Source organism: Podarcis cretensis (assembly GCF_951804945.1).
Source record: "Podarcis cretensis genome assembly, chromosome: 2".
Taxonomy (NCBI): domain Eukaryota; kingdom Metazoa; phylum Chordata; class Lepidosauria; order Squamata; family Lacertidae; genus Podarcis; species Podarcis cretensis.
This window is the reverse complement of record NC_137171.1, coordinates 77538596-77550929: the sequence shown is the minus strand read 5'-3', so window position 1 is coordinate 77550929 and position 12334 is coordinate 77538596. Positions and strand designations below refer to the sequence as shown.

General features: G+C 40.7%; 1 protein-coding gene and 1 long non-coding RNA gene across 3 annotated transcripts in view; both read left to right on the top strand.

The window, feature by feature from the left end:
• The window catches only part of LOC307211090, a 387208-nt gene that overhangs the window by 342046 nt on the left and 32828 nt on the right, over positions 1-12334 (top strand). The window lies entirely within an intron of this gene.
• The window catches only part of CENPP (centromere protein P), a 163128-nt gene that overhangs the window by 123591 nt on the left and 27203 nt on the right, over positions 1-12334 (top strand). The gene's annotated exons all lie outside the window — the stretch shown is intronic.

Here is a 12334-nt window from a genome sequence, read left to right as displayed (position 1 = left end):
TACACACCCTTTACCCTAAGGTCCCACGGTGGGTGACAACAATTAAATCTCAATGTTAAAACAGTTTAAAACTTTGCAATCCCAGAAATAAGCTGGGTCCTAAAAATATACATCTAGGTGGCAGAAGCCAGAGTAAAAAAATATGCCTTCCACACTTGCCAAAAGCTGTTTAATGAAGATGCCAGCCTGCCAGTGGCAGAGAAAGATGGTGTGGGGGGTGCAGGCCACCCCGGGTGTGATCACTGAGGTGGGGTGACAAAATGACAAAAACATTAGTTCTAAAAAACAATTTTTAAAAAATTGGGCTCACAAACCTTTTTAGTTCAATCAACAAACATAATGAAGCGTGGCTGGCACTGGGTGCCACCATGCAGGAGCTGGCACTAACCGCAGGGCCTGCAGTGTGCCCCAGCCACGCATCTCTCCCGGGAGTGACATGGTGGCTTGGGCGCCTGCAGGCTCCACACTGCCTGAAATGGCAGCTGGGGCTTGCTTCTGCCCACCGCCTCTCCCTCAGCTGCCCTACAGCTGAGGGGGAGGCGGTGGAGAGGCTCCACGCAGCATGCCCCGCCCCATGGCAGCTCGCCCCACCCCCAGCTGCAGGACGTGCGCACTGCACCGGGCACCCATGTGGCTAGCTACACCGCTGCAGGCAGCCACACAGGATATATGCTATGCAACCACTCTTCAAGCTTCTGAGGTTGGCGCAACAACCACTTGGGCCCCCTCTGCTGATGTTAACACCCAAGAGGGTCTGCAAGGAATAAGATAGTCTTTCAGGTATTTGGGACTGGAGTCACTAACTTGACCACTGTGAATTGGGCCTGGAAACCAACTGGAAACCAGTGCAACTGTTTAAAAATAGGGGTTGTGTAAGATCTAAACAGGACGCGGGTGGCGCTGTGGGTAAAACCTCAGTGCCTAGGACTTGCCGATCGTATGGTCGGCGGTTCAAATCCCCGCGGCGGGGTGAGCTCCCGTCTTTCGGTCCCAGCTCCTGCCCACCTAGCAGTTCGAAAGCACCCCTAAGTGCAAGTAGATAAATAGGTACCGCTGGTCAGTAATCTGGCCACTTCATTGTCAGCTGATTGAAGTTTCAGAGTTATCTTCAAGGGCAGCTCCACACAAAGTGCATTTCAATACTTCAGTCTGGATACCACCAGAGCATGGAGCTCAGTGACCAAGTTATTTCTGTTGCAAAGGAGCCATAGCTGATGATCCAGCCATAGTTGAAAAAATACAAACCCCCCTCCCCCCCAAAAGTCACCTGAGCCTCCAGTGAGTATTAAATGCAGAAGCACCCCTAAGCGACAGATCTCCTATCAGTGGAGTTCAGCCTTATCCAGGACAGGCTGTCTCCCCATTTCCCATACATGAGAACTCAGGACACATTAACAGCTCTGTCTTTTCAGGATTCACCTTCTATTTATTGGTCCACACCCAGCTCATCACTGCTTCTAATTGGGCCTGGTATGAGTCCCAATTTGGCATACAATGCCATTTCCCTCACACCGTGACCACCAGTCCCACACCTGACATCAGGAGCTTAAAGAGCACTTCTAATTGTTTCTTTGCATCTGAGGCTCCCTGTCATTGCCAGACAGCGAGTCAGAGAGTCTCACTGAGGAGATTGGAAGAAACAGTTTGGCTTCAAAGCACTTTGTCCAGCAGCTATAGTCCGAACAGCTTCCTCTTCACAAGGAAAAATGCTACATTCTTTTCCACAATATAAAAGGAGAAAAGTGCATTTAATTGCTAGGAAAGTTTTCTCCTCCTCTTCCTTGGCTCTTAAAGTATCAAGCTATGATAGATAAGGTGCCAGTTGTTACTTTGGGGGGAAATGGCTCTGTACCTAGAACGATTTCACGGGGGTAAGTACTGATGAAATTTAGTGAGGCCTTTAAATTCTCTGATTGGAAGCTTAATACGGTAGGGAGTTTGTCTGATTGCTGATTTCAGATAATTGTATAAACACTTTTTAATGAAAACATGGATAGCTTTGTTCCATGATATACCCTGCAAATACCAGAGTAGAGTGCAGATCCACCTTTTGAGTATTAATTCTAATACTGGTGATTTACAAAAGAAAAGAAAAAAACCCAGGAAATCATAAAGTTAGGGACCAGCAGTAAAAGTTATACTCAACATGTTATATTTACCCCCACCACATACCTGTGTTTGGTGAAAATGTTGTGTTCTTGGATAAAAAAGTGAGTTATGCTTTCTGTTTCTTGGTCCAGGAAAGTGCCTCAAACCCACATGGTTTTTTTCTGCATCTGAATCATTCTTAGAAATACATTTAAATTTGTTATAGGTGTTAACAGCAGCCATCTCACTGAGGTCTGCTTGTAAACCTTAGTATGTACTGAGTACATCCCCCCCCCCTTCACCATCCTACTATTTTTACTGTCTATTTTAAAACAACTCCCAAAGTGGAAAGGTGTTTAACATTTAATAGCACTTACTGCTGAGCAGCTTAACACATATGTTGAACATTTAAAAAAAAAATTCTGGGAGGACTAAATGAGCCTCTGCTGGAATCCTAGGCCCAGCTCATAGATACACTGAGGCCAACACTGAAATAGCTCGGTGGAGGGTGGCACAAGTCCCTCCACCAGACAGCTAAGTTTCTGTATAAGCCAGTTTCGCACAAATAGCCAGTCATATACAGCTGGGAACCTGTGATCCTCCAGCTGCTGTTAGACTTCAACTCTCTGTTGACCATTGACCATGCTGGCTAGGGCTCTCTGTTCATGAATTATCTCTCTCCCACTCCTGCAAAAACAAACACAAACAAACCTGGAAAGAACAAGAACTGGAAAGAATGGTGAGATTACCAGTTCATATGGATGCCCCCTTTCACTTCCATCATGCTATTTCCACACATGCTACAGAATCATGACTGCTCTTTTCTGCCATAGTCCTGCCATTTAGCCCAACTCATGCTCATTAGGTGAGCTTAAAAACTCTAGGATGTGTATGCCTGCCCACAATAAATCAGGCAATTGTGGGATCAGCGGAAAACTGACTCTAAAACTGCACCAGTGTCTAAAAAGCAACAACTAGCACAACTTGCACTGTCAGTTAAGAATAGATCTTTCCATAAGGGCTAGTTGGTAGTTTCTGATTTTAAATTATTATGTGAATTATATACAGATATTTTTGAAATCTGCTTTTATATTTTCATGGTATATTGGTATATATTTTGATAAATAAACAAAAAATAAACGCTGAAGCCAAAAAAATCAGATTAAAATCAGCTGAAGTTTGATCTCATCCACTACTGCTACCACATTTGCCATAGTTGAACTCCAGAATTCATTCTCACAGAGGGCAGCAATGACCACCAATGCATGGCGCTAAAGGTTTATCAGTAGCTGTGCTCTGCCTAGTGGTTGGAGGCAGTACGCTGCTGAATACAAGTTGTTAGAAACCTCAGTAGATCAGATTTTTCTTGCGCTTGGTCCTCCTTGCAGGCTTCCCATAGGCATCTGGTTGTCTGAAACAGGGCCATTGACCTGATCCAGTAGGCTCTTCTTATGTTATTGGGGGAAAATACCCATTGCTCCATATGGGAGTTCAAACCCATAGCAATTTATTTTTATAATAGTCAGCAAAATGCAAAAAGAAGTGGCTTGGCACAGTAAACTACATATATGAAACCATGAGTAGTTGCATTCTTTTGTTTAATGAGTGGTCTCTAATTCCTTTACAACCATAAATATGGAAGAATTGTGGGGGGGAACAAACACAGAAAGACATTCTGTAATATTAGAAACAGATGTATTCAGTGGAAGTGGGAGGGGTGTTTGTGTAAGGATGAACCTTTAGGAATAGTGATTTTTAAGTGTTATTGGGCAATATTGTTTGTAAAAATATGACATTAATTCTGTGACCCCAGATTTTCTTCTCTTCAACAACAACTCACATACACACACATGAATAACATGGCAAATGACTTTTTAAACCAAGAGGAATGTCAAAAAGAGATTCTGATATAGTAAATGGGTCTGATGTTCCATGAAAAAGTCAACCCCACTGAACTCAGACAAACCTCTTACATGAGCATCAGCAGGCCTTGGATCCTAGCCATATATCTGCTAGATAAGTTCTGTTTCTGCTGCTGCTCCCTGTCAAACAGTTGACTTCATTGTATTTATAAGCGTTATAAAGATTATTTTCTCTACAACTTATTAGAATTTGAAGTGATTAACTGCCTAAACCTAAGCAATTATTTGGCTGAATAAATCTTGTTTGTATTTCCAATGATGAATAAATCTTGTATGTATTTCCAGTGATGTTGTATTTTCAGAGTTATTTTTCATGGGATCATTATTATATCTGTATCCACTTCAACATTTTCTTATAAAAAAAATCGTGTTTTGTTTGTTTTCTTTTACAAGCACTCAGCCTTAACATTCCAGGGATTACATAATAAAAGAATAAACAATAAGCTAGACAGTGAATATATAGATTCCATTCTTCATAGTTCTTTTCCTGAGAGTATGTCCCCTTTGAACAAATATAATTTAACAGTTATAGGAATACTCAGCAGTAAGTTCCGCTATATTCAATGGAAAGTATCTTTAGGATTGCAACCTTTGGCTGCAATCTGCCTACCTGGAAGTAAGCCCCATTTAACTCAGTGGGGCTTATGTCTGAGTGGACATGTATCAGACTGTGCTGCTTGTTGAGAAAACAGCCCTATTTAATTCAGGAATAGCTTAGATGGGCAACTTTCAGCTGTTTTCAACACATCTGTTTATGAATAGTCTGAGTTCATTGACAACATTTAAATCTAATGAGTCTGATGTGAAAGCCTTGAATCATATCAATAGTTTAAATGGGTAAACATTATTATCTTATAATTTGTTATTTTTGCTTCAGCAATCACTGTGTAATTTTACAGTAATTTTAAAACCAATTTTGTATTGCAGCAGTAATAAATCCTTATTCAGATTTATTAGAATATCACCACAGAGACATCAAGTGATCAGTATTTAGTTTTTAATAGGAAAGTGCAATCAGTGAGGCAATAATTCATTATGCTGTTAAAGGTAAAGGTAAAGGTACCCCTGCCCATACGGGCCAGTCTTGACAGACTCTGGGGTTGTGCACCCAACTCACTTAAGAGGCCAGGGGCCAGCGCTGTCCGGAGACACTTCCGGGTCACGTGGCCAGCGTGACATCGCTGCTCTGGCCAGAGCCAGAGCCAGAGCCGCACACGGAAACGCCGTTTACCTTCCCGCTGGTAAGCGGTCCCTATTTATCTACTTGCACCCGGAGGTGCTTTCGAACTGCTAGGTTGGCAGGCGCTGGGACCGAGCAGCGGGAGCGCACCCCGCCGCAGGGATTCGAACCGCCGACCTTTCGATCGGCAAGCCCTAGGCACTGAGGCTTTAACCCACAGCGCCACCTGCGTCCCTGCATTATGCTGTTATTCCTTAGGTATTACTCCACTAGGGGCTATCATCCTTGATCATATTGCTCTCTGACCCTGCCTACTCCCACTCCTTCCCTTTACCCCCTCCCCACAAACCCCTGTACTCTCATAGGCTTTTAACTCCATACCCAGACTGCCCAATCCTCACCAACCCACTTCCTTCCTGCAACAGAGGAAGTGGAGAAAGACTTCCTGCTTCCATGGTAATAACAGCAGCAGTAAAAGTGGAGAGCAAGTAATCAAGTGGATACGCAGGTGGTTGTCGTAGTGGCTGCAACAACAAAAGGGAAACATGGGAAGGCCTGCCTTCCCAGTCATTGGTTGGCTCTGCCAGCCTGCTCACTCATGTTGCCAGTTGCCTGCTTTGCTCAATCACTCTGCCCGCTGTTGTCAAACTGCAATTTGTGTAACTGAGTACTGTCAGCCACAGGAACTGCAGCATGACTTAGTTTACAAAAATATTATATATTTAGAAAATACTATATTTGAGCCTATGGCTCTAGGAAAATACTAATTTTCAGTTGGCATGCTTTAATTAAAGACTTTTGATATCTTCACAATAATCTCAATGACTGCAAAGTCTAATACTTAAGTTGTAAGAAATGTTGGCATTCATTTTTGTATTCATTATATTTGTAAATGTTATTCAGTGAGCTTTTAAAAGTGAGGAGCTTGATGTGTTGGATGTTCAGTCACCCTTGGGAATCCTGAAGGAAGGAAATTATAACTGTTTTATATTTATTTTTTATTAATGCAGCTGCCATGTATTTTGGTTTGTTAGATTTATGTCCTTCCAGTTCTCCAAGCAACTAGGGCAGTAGATATGAAGTCAGCTCTTATTTTATTTCCACAATAGCCCTATGAGATAGGCTAGGGTGACAAATTGTCACTGACCTAATGTGAGCTTTGTGGTTGTGCTGGGATTTGTACCTAAGTTTCCCCACTTTCCCATTAGAGGTCTGAGGTCTTCCACACCATGCCACATTGGCTGTGTTTTTGATAGCCTGCCCAGCTGGCAAGACATAAAAAGATGATTCACCGGCTAAAAAAATAGTTTGGTCACATTTGTGTTCTCTTAATGTATAAAATATGTCTGAAATGTTCATCCTTATTTTAACAAGTTTCTTTAGCCCTATTTTTCCTTGCAAAGTAAATGTCAGCATGGTTTCATTATTACTTCAGTTTACATGAAACTGGGCATATTTAAAGTGGGACAAGAAAGATTTTGTTCAGTTTTCCACAAGTGTATCTGTGCAATGTCAGCATCACCTTGAGCTGGAATACTTCAAAACAGTTTTTGAAGACAATGTCAAACTTGATTACGAAGACCTGTCTAGAGCTCACATTCCAGTTGTGACACATTCTGTGCTGCGGAAAAATAATGTGCATTGCTATTTGATACTAACCTGTAATTGATATGATCAAAAGGGTTACATGGGCAAGGTCTTAGAATCTCCTTTTGGGACCACAAGCTCTCATCATAGTCCATTAATACTTAACTTCTTATACAGCATGAGGAGCTTTGGACAGAAAGGGAATTTAGGAAAGTCTAGGTTTGTGGAGAACATTTGTAGACACCCAGGAACATCTTTGGACCTTGACCTACATCAGCTTTCAAAAGAGATTTAATTTTTTTATTCTTCCATGTGCCTATATTTGAATGTAAAGAATATTGGAGAAGGTTCAAATTGGTATTTCATTTACATAGACTGAGTTAAAGGAGGCTTTTCTATTGGATAGAGGCATGATTCCATTTAAGGATTTAACTATAGGGTTAACATGTTTACAGTCACATTATTTCATATTAGTCTAGTTATTATCTGAATATTTGCAAGTTTAAAAGGGCAAGCAAAATAATAATAGGGTAAACAACTCCTCATGAAAAGAGAAGACTCCCTGGAAAAGACCCTGATGTTGGGAAAGATTGAGGGCACAAGGAGAAGGGGACGACAGAGGACGAGATGGTTGGACAGTGTTCTTGAAGCTACCAACATGTGTTTGACCAAACTGCGGGAGGCAGTGGAAGACAGGAGTGCCTGGCGTGCTCTGGTCCATGGGGGTCATGAAGAGTCGGACACAACTAAATGACTAAACAACAAAAACAACTCCACTATGAAGAAAGGCTACAACATTCGGGACTTTTTAGTTTAGTAGAAAAGTAAGATGGGACATGATAGAGGTGTATAAAATTATACATTGTGTGTAATTAGATAAGAGAAATATATTTCTCATAATACTAGAAGTCAGGGGCATCCAGTGAAACTGAATGTTGGAGGATTTAGGGCAGACAAAAGGAAATACTTCTTCACACAGCACATAGTTAAACCATGGAGTTCACTCCTACTAGATGTAGTGATGGCCACCAGCTTGGATCACTTTAAAAGGGTTTATGTAAATTAATGGATGATAAAGGATCCCTGGACGGTTAAATCCAATTGAATTCAACTGTGGGGTGTGGTGCTCATCTCTGCTTTCAGGGTGAGGGAGCCGGAGGATAAAGTTATCCTGGCTGCTAACCATGACTATATACGAACTGTGTTATTGGAGGTGGTATGCCTCTGAATAACAGTTGCTAATTACTAACTGAATCCCAGTTAGATGGGAGACAAATAGATAAATAGGATATTTAGTCTGAGGAAGGGAAATGGAGTATGGAGAAGTGAGGGATGGAATTCCCTGAGCCACTGCTTTTGTTAACAGCTCCTAGAACCTAAATCACGTTTATTGGTTTGCCTTTCTTCACCCCATCCCACTCTGATTATACCCTCAAACCTCATCCATGTTTTAGCAGACTTTGTGCAGCACAAAAACTCTTCCCCTTGGTTTGAACTGGCATGTTTTGGCCTGCTCACCTTTCTTACAGGCTTTTCTTTATTTTCTTATTCCCATCGGAACTGCTAATTATCTGCCACATCTCCCTGGACTGTCTTTTGAGAAATTGTCTTAACTATCTTCTCCAGCCTTTAGTTCCATCTTATCCCTCAGATAGATGCTCATGATGGAAAAGTCCTCCTGGAAAGGACATGTCACTACATATACAGGTTCTCTCTCTTGCCTGGAGGGCCAGACCATGTAGGGGTCCTGGGACTTTTTCAGATGGCTGCTGTTCAGATCCATTTTTTCTCCCGAACTCAGTACCTGAAAAATAGGCTTACACACATTATGATAGAAAGCTTTGATTGTATGATCATTATTGTCCAGTCACAAATATATTATGGGTGAGGACTTCTAGGATTTAGAAAGCTGACAGCGCAACTGGTGGAATCTGAAGGACATATTTATTTGATAAACTCAAGTGAAGTTTAGTTCAGTATTTTAGAAGAGACTATGCAGTTTAGTTTTTCTGAGCAACTTCTCATAAAGCCTCTTACATTGTAAACTGGAAAATATTTCTATGGATAAAATATAAATTCTGGGTACCTTTTTAAAAAACTGATTTTTGGGGGGAGTGGGTGGACGTTAAAGTTAAGAATGTACTAGACCAAAATACTCCTCACAAAATAGTCTTAACTGCTTTAATCTTTTTTCTTTCTTTCAATTTATACTGCTTAGCACTATAAACTGAAAGCTGAATGTTAATATTTTTTTTAATACAGTGGTACCTCTGGATGCGAATGGGATCTGTTCCGGAGCCCCGTTCACATCCTGAAGCGAACACCACCCGCATCTGTGCAGGTCGCAATTCGCCGCTTCTGCGCATGCACGTGATGTCATTTTGAGCATCTGTGCATGCGCGAGGGGTGAAACCCGGAAGTAACATGTTCCATTACTTCCAGGTCACCGCTGAGCTCAACCCGAAAACGCTCAACCTGAAGAACTTTAACCCGAGGTATGACTGTAATAACAAATTCAGTCTGAGTCTGGTAGAGCTGGGCTTGATTTACTTCCTGTGAACTATACATTCTCATCAAAGGAATCAGGAATACTTAGCTTGCATTATTCTGAAACTTACATACTGCCTTTCAATCCTGTAAGGCTCCTAAGTCCTTTTCACAGTACAAATCTTAGATAAATAAAATAGGAAACCAAGTTCACAAAAAAATAGCAAAATAATAATAAAATGTCATAATAAACATAAGAGCAACATAAGGAACAGCTATCCTGTGAAATAAATAAATAAATAAATAAATAAATAAATAAATAAATAAATATTACTGCTCTTCCAAAAACTGAAGACAACTCATTTACTTCCACATTATAGGTAGCTGAAAACATAATGCCTTTCTGGATATCGGATGTGTAATGCCTCTCAGACATTCTGAATTTAGCCCCTTCTGAACTCACTCTACCTTATACCCCTTCACCCCCATACTAATCTGTTTAACACAGAGATCCTTATGGGCAGCTTCCTGATGCAGGAAAATATTGTGGATTGAGTTATTTATCCAACACAGTATAGATGAGTAGGACATCTCCGGTCTCCTAAAACAGGGAACTATTGTTAGAAAAAACTGATCTTCCTTCTTCCCAAATCAAATTGGGATGATGTGGGTACCAGGGATGCATACATCCTCACAAATCCAAGGTGTGCCATTCAGTCCCCCTAGTTCTTAGCTCGTAGGGAAAGAGTGGCTCTAACTGCCCCGGGAACCTCTTCCTCCCTGTAATTTTGCACCTCCCTTTCAGTTACCCCTGATTTCTGAAGGAGAAAACTAGTTTGAACTAGTTAGGGGGCTTTATCTCACTTCAGATGGTATTAAGCAGATCTAGTTTCAAGAATTGTAAGTTGCAGAATAGTGGGCCAATTCTGATCTCATCTGTATTTATAGAATTTCATTATAATTCCAATAAGCATGGACAGTATTTTTTTTTTACTTATACACCAGTCAATGAGAATACAATCTGAACTATTGGCCTGGTGTTTTGTTTGTATTATAAGTACCAAGGACTGTGATGTCAGAACATGAACAGATGAATGTCTGATAGAAATTGCAGTTGTAAAGTACCTTTCCACCCTTGTGGTTTATAAAAAAATGGATGCAGAGTATATAAAAATGAGTAATTTTCCTGCCCTTGGAATTAAGTTCTGTTTTTTATGAATCCAGGAGTAGCATATGTTTTTAGTGTTTGGTATGTGCAAAAGACTGTCCAAGCCCAATATTCATGTTGCTTTGCTTTGCTTTTTTTAAAAGACATGTTGGCAGATCAGTTATCTCCTTGTCTAGCTATCCAGCTAGAAATAGTTCAGTGATGCAAAGAATATGAGCACATGTTAATACCAATGGCAGAAAGCAGAAACCATTTTCTGGTAGTTGAATGAAAAATTCTAGAGCTGCAGGAATGTTGAAAACAAGTAATATAAAAACAGGTTGAAGAAGAAAGGATAAAAATAGTCCTTCAATATTCTGGAGAATTCCATAACTAAATACAGAGTTACTCTGACTGTGTATCAAGAACAGCAAGTCCCAGAACATGCTCTGGAAATTCCATCTCTGAAGCTAACCAGTATTTGGCCTGGAAGTAAGATGGCCTGGAAACTAGATGTATGCTACTTTGTGTTCCTTTGGAGAAGGGCATGGATACAAATGCATGAAGAAGTCTTTTACATTACTTAACTTTTGCCCTTCCCTTTGTCAGCAAGTCTGTGTCCCCTGCTCCTTTGACCCCAGGCAGTAATTAACCATAGCTGCTATGGTCTGTCAGCATATAAGCTTGTGAACTAGATCTGGTCCTCTGTCTGACATACAAATTTAAGTATAAGCATAACATGTTATGCCCTTGTGTAGTCAATATGCTGCTAGCTAATGAATCTAGGCTTGTTCAACAGTACAATTGGTTTTTATTGTAATCATAAATATGGATGTTCATTTCAATGTACAGTGGTACCTTGGTACTTGAACAGCTTGGCTCCTGAACGCCGCAAACCCGGAAGTGAGTGTTCCAGTTTGCAAACGTTTTTCGGAAGCCAAACACCCTCTGTGGCTTCCGCGGCTTCTGATTGAGTGCAGGAAGCTCCTGCAGCAAATTGGACCATATCAGGAGTTGAACAGACACCTGGAATGGATTAAATTCGAAAACCAAGGTACCACTGTACTGAAATGGGTCTTGCACAAGAGCTGACAGTCTGTTGTTGTTGTTGTTGTTGTTGTTGTCTATTACTATCTATTACTTTTGTTAGTCACTTATTTCACAAAAGTCTCCAAGTAACTTGCAACATTATTAAAAACACAAATTAATTATATTACATCATAAAACTAAGTAAGCAAACAAACATAACAGCCAAAGGAAGCTCTGGCAGCACACAGACATGTTAGACTATCAGCAACCTAGTAAAAAATATCTGCTCTGGAGGGTTGAGGTAGCAGATTTGAGATGGCAGGGCAGGGGGGGGTGTTAATTGTGCAAGGAAACATTCCTCTTACACAATGACTTTGCTGGAAGGCTCTTTGTCTTTGGCTCTTTCAGCTCCTGTGAAAATCCCTTCTAGTGGCAGGGTGACAAAACACCTTGAAAGTTATCAGTGATATCAGAGAAACAATTCAGTTAGTCCCCATGGTACTTGTACAACCCTGTTCCAAACAACAATCAACATTATGATGCTGTCACTAGTTGTCCACAGAGACAATTACTACAATTTGAACGCTAGGAAAATATGATTGCATTCCTGAAACACATGTATAACCAAGATTCACATCATGTCTGGATTGAAATGGATAATAACAAATGATCAGCAAATGTGATTCCCTGCCCCCTTCATTTTAAAGCAATTCACTGAAAAGTTTTTTTAATAGTTCTGAAATAAGAATGAAAACCTTTTCCCTCCTTCCCATATATATCTGATACTGCCTTGAATTATGGTTCAAACAACCAAAAGTGGTAAATTTTGTCACTTTTGTTTTGGAGACATTTGGGACATTTCTGTTGATTAGGCAAGGAAGATCTGTGCTAAAA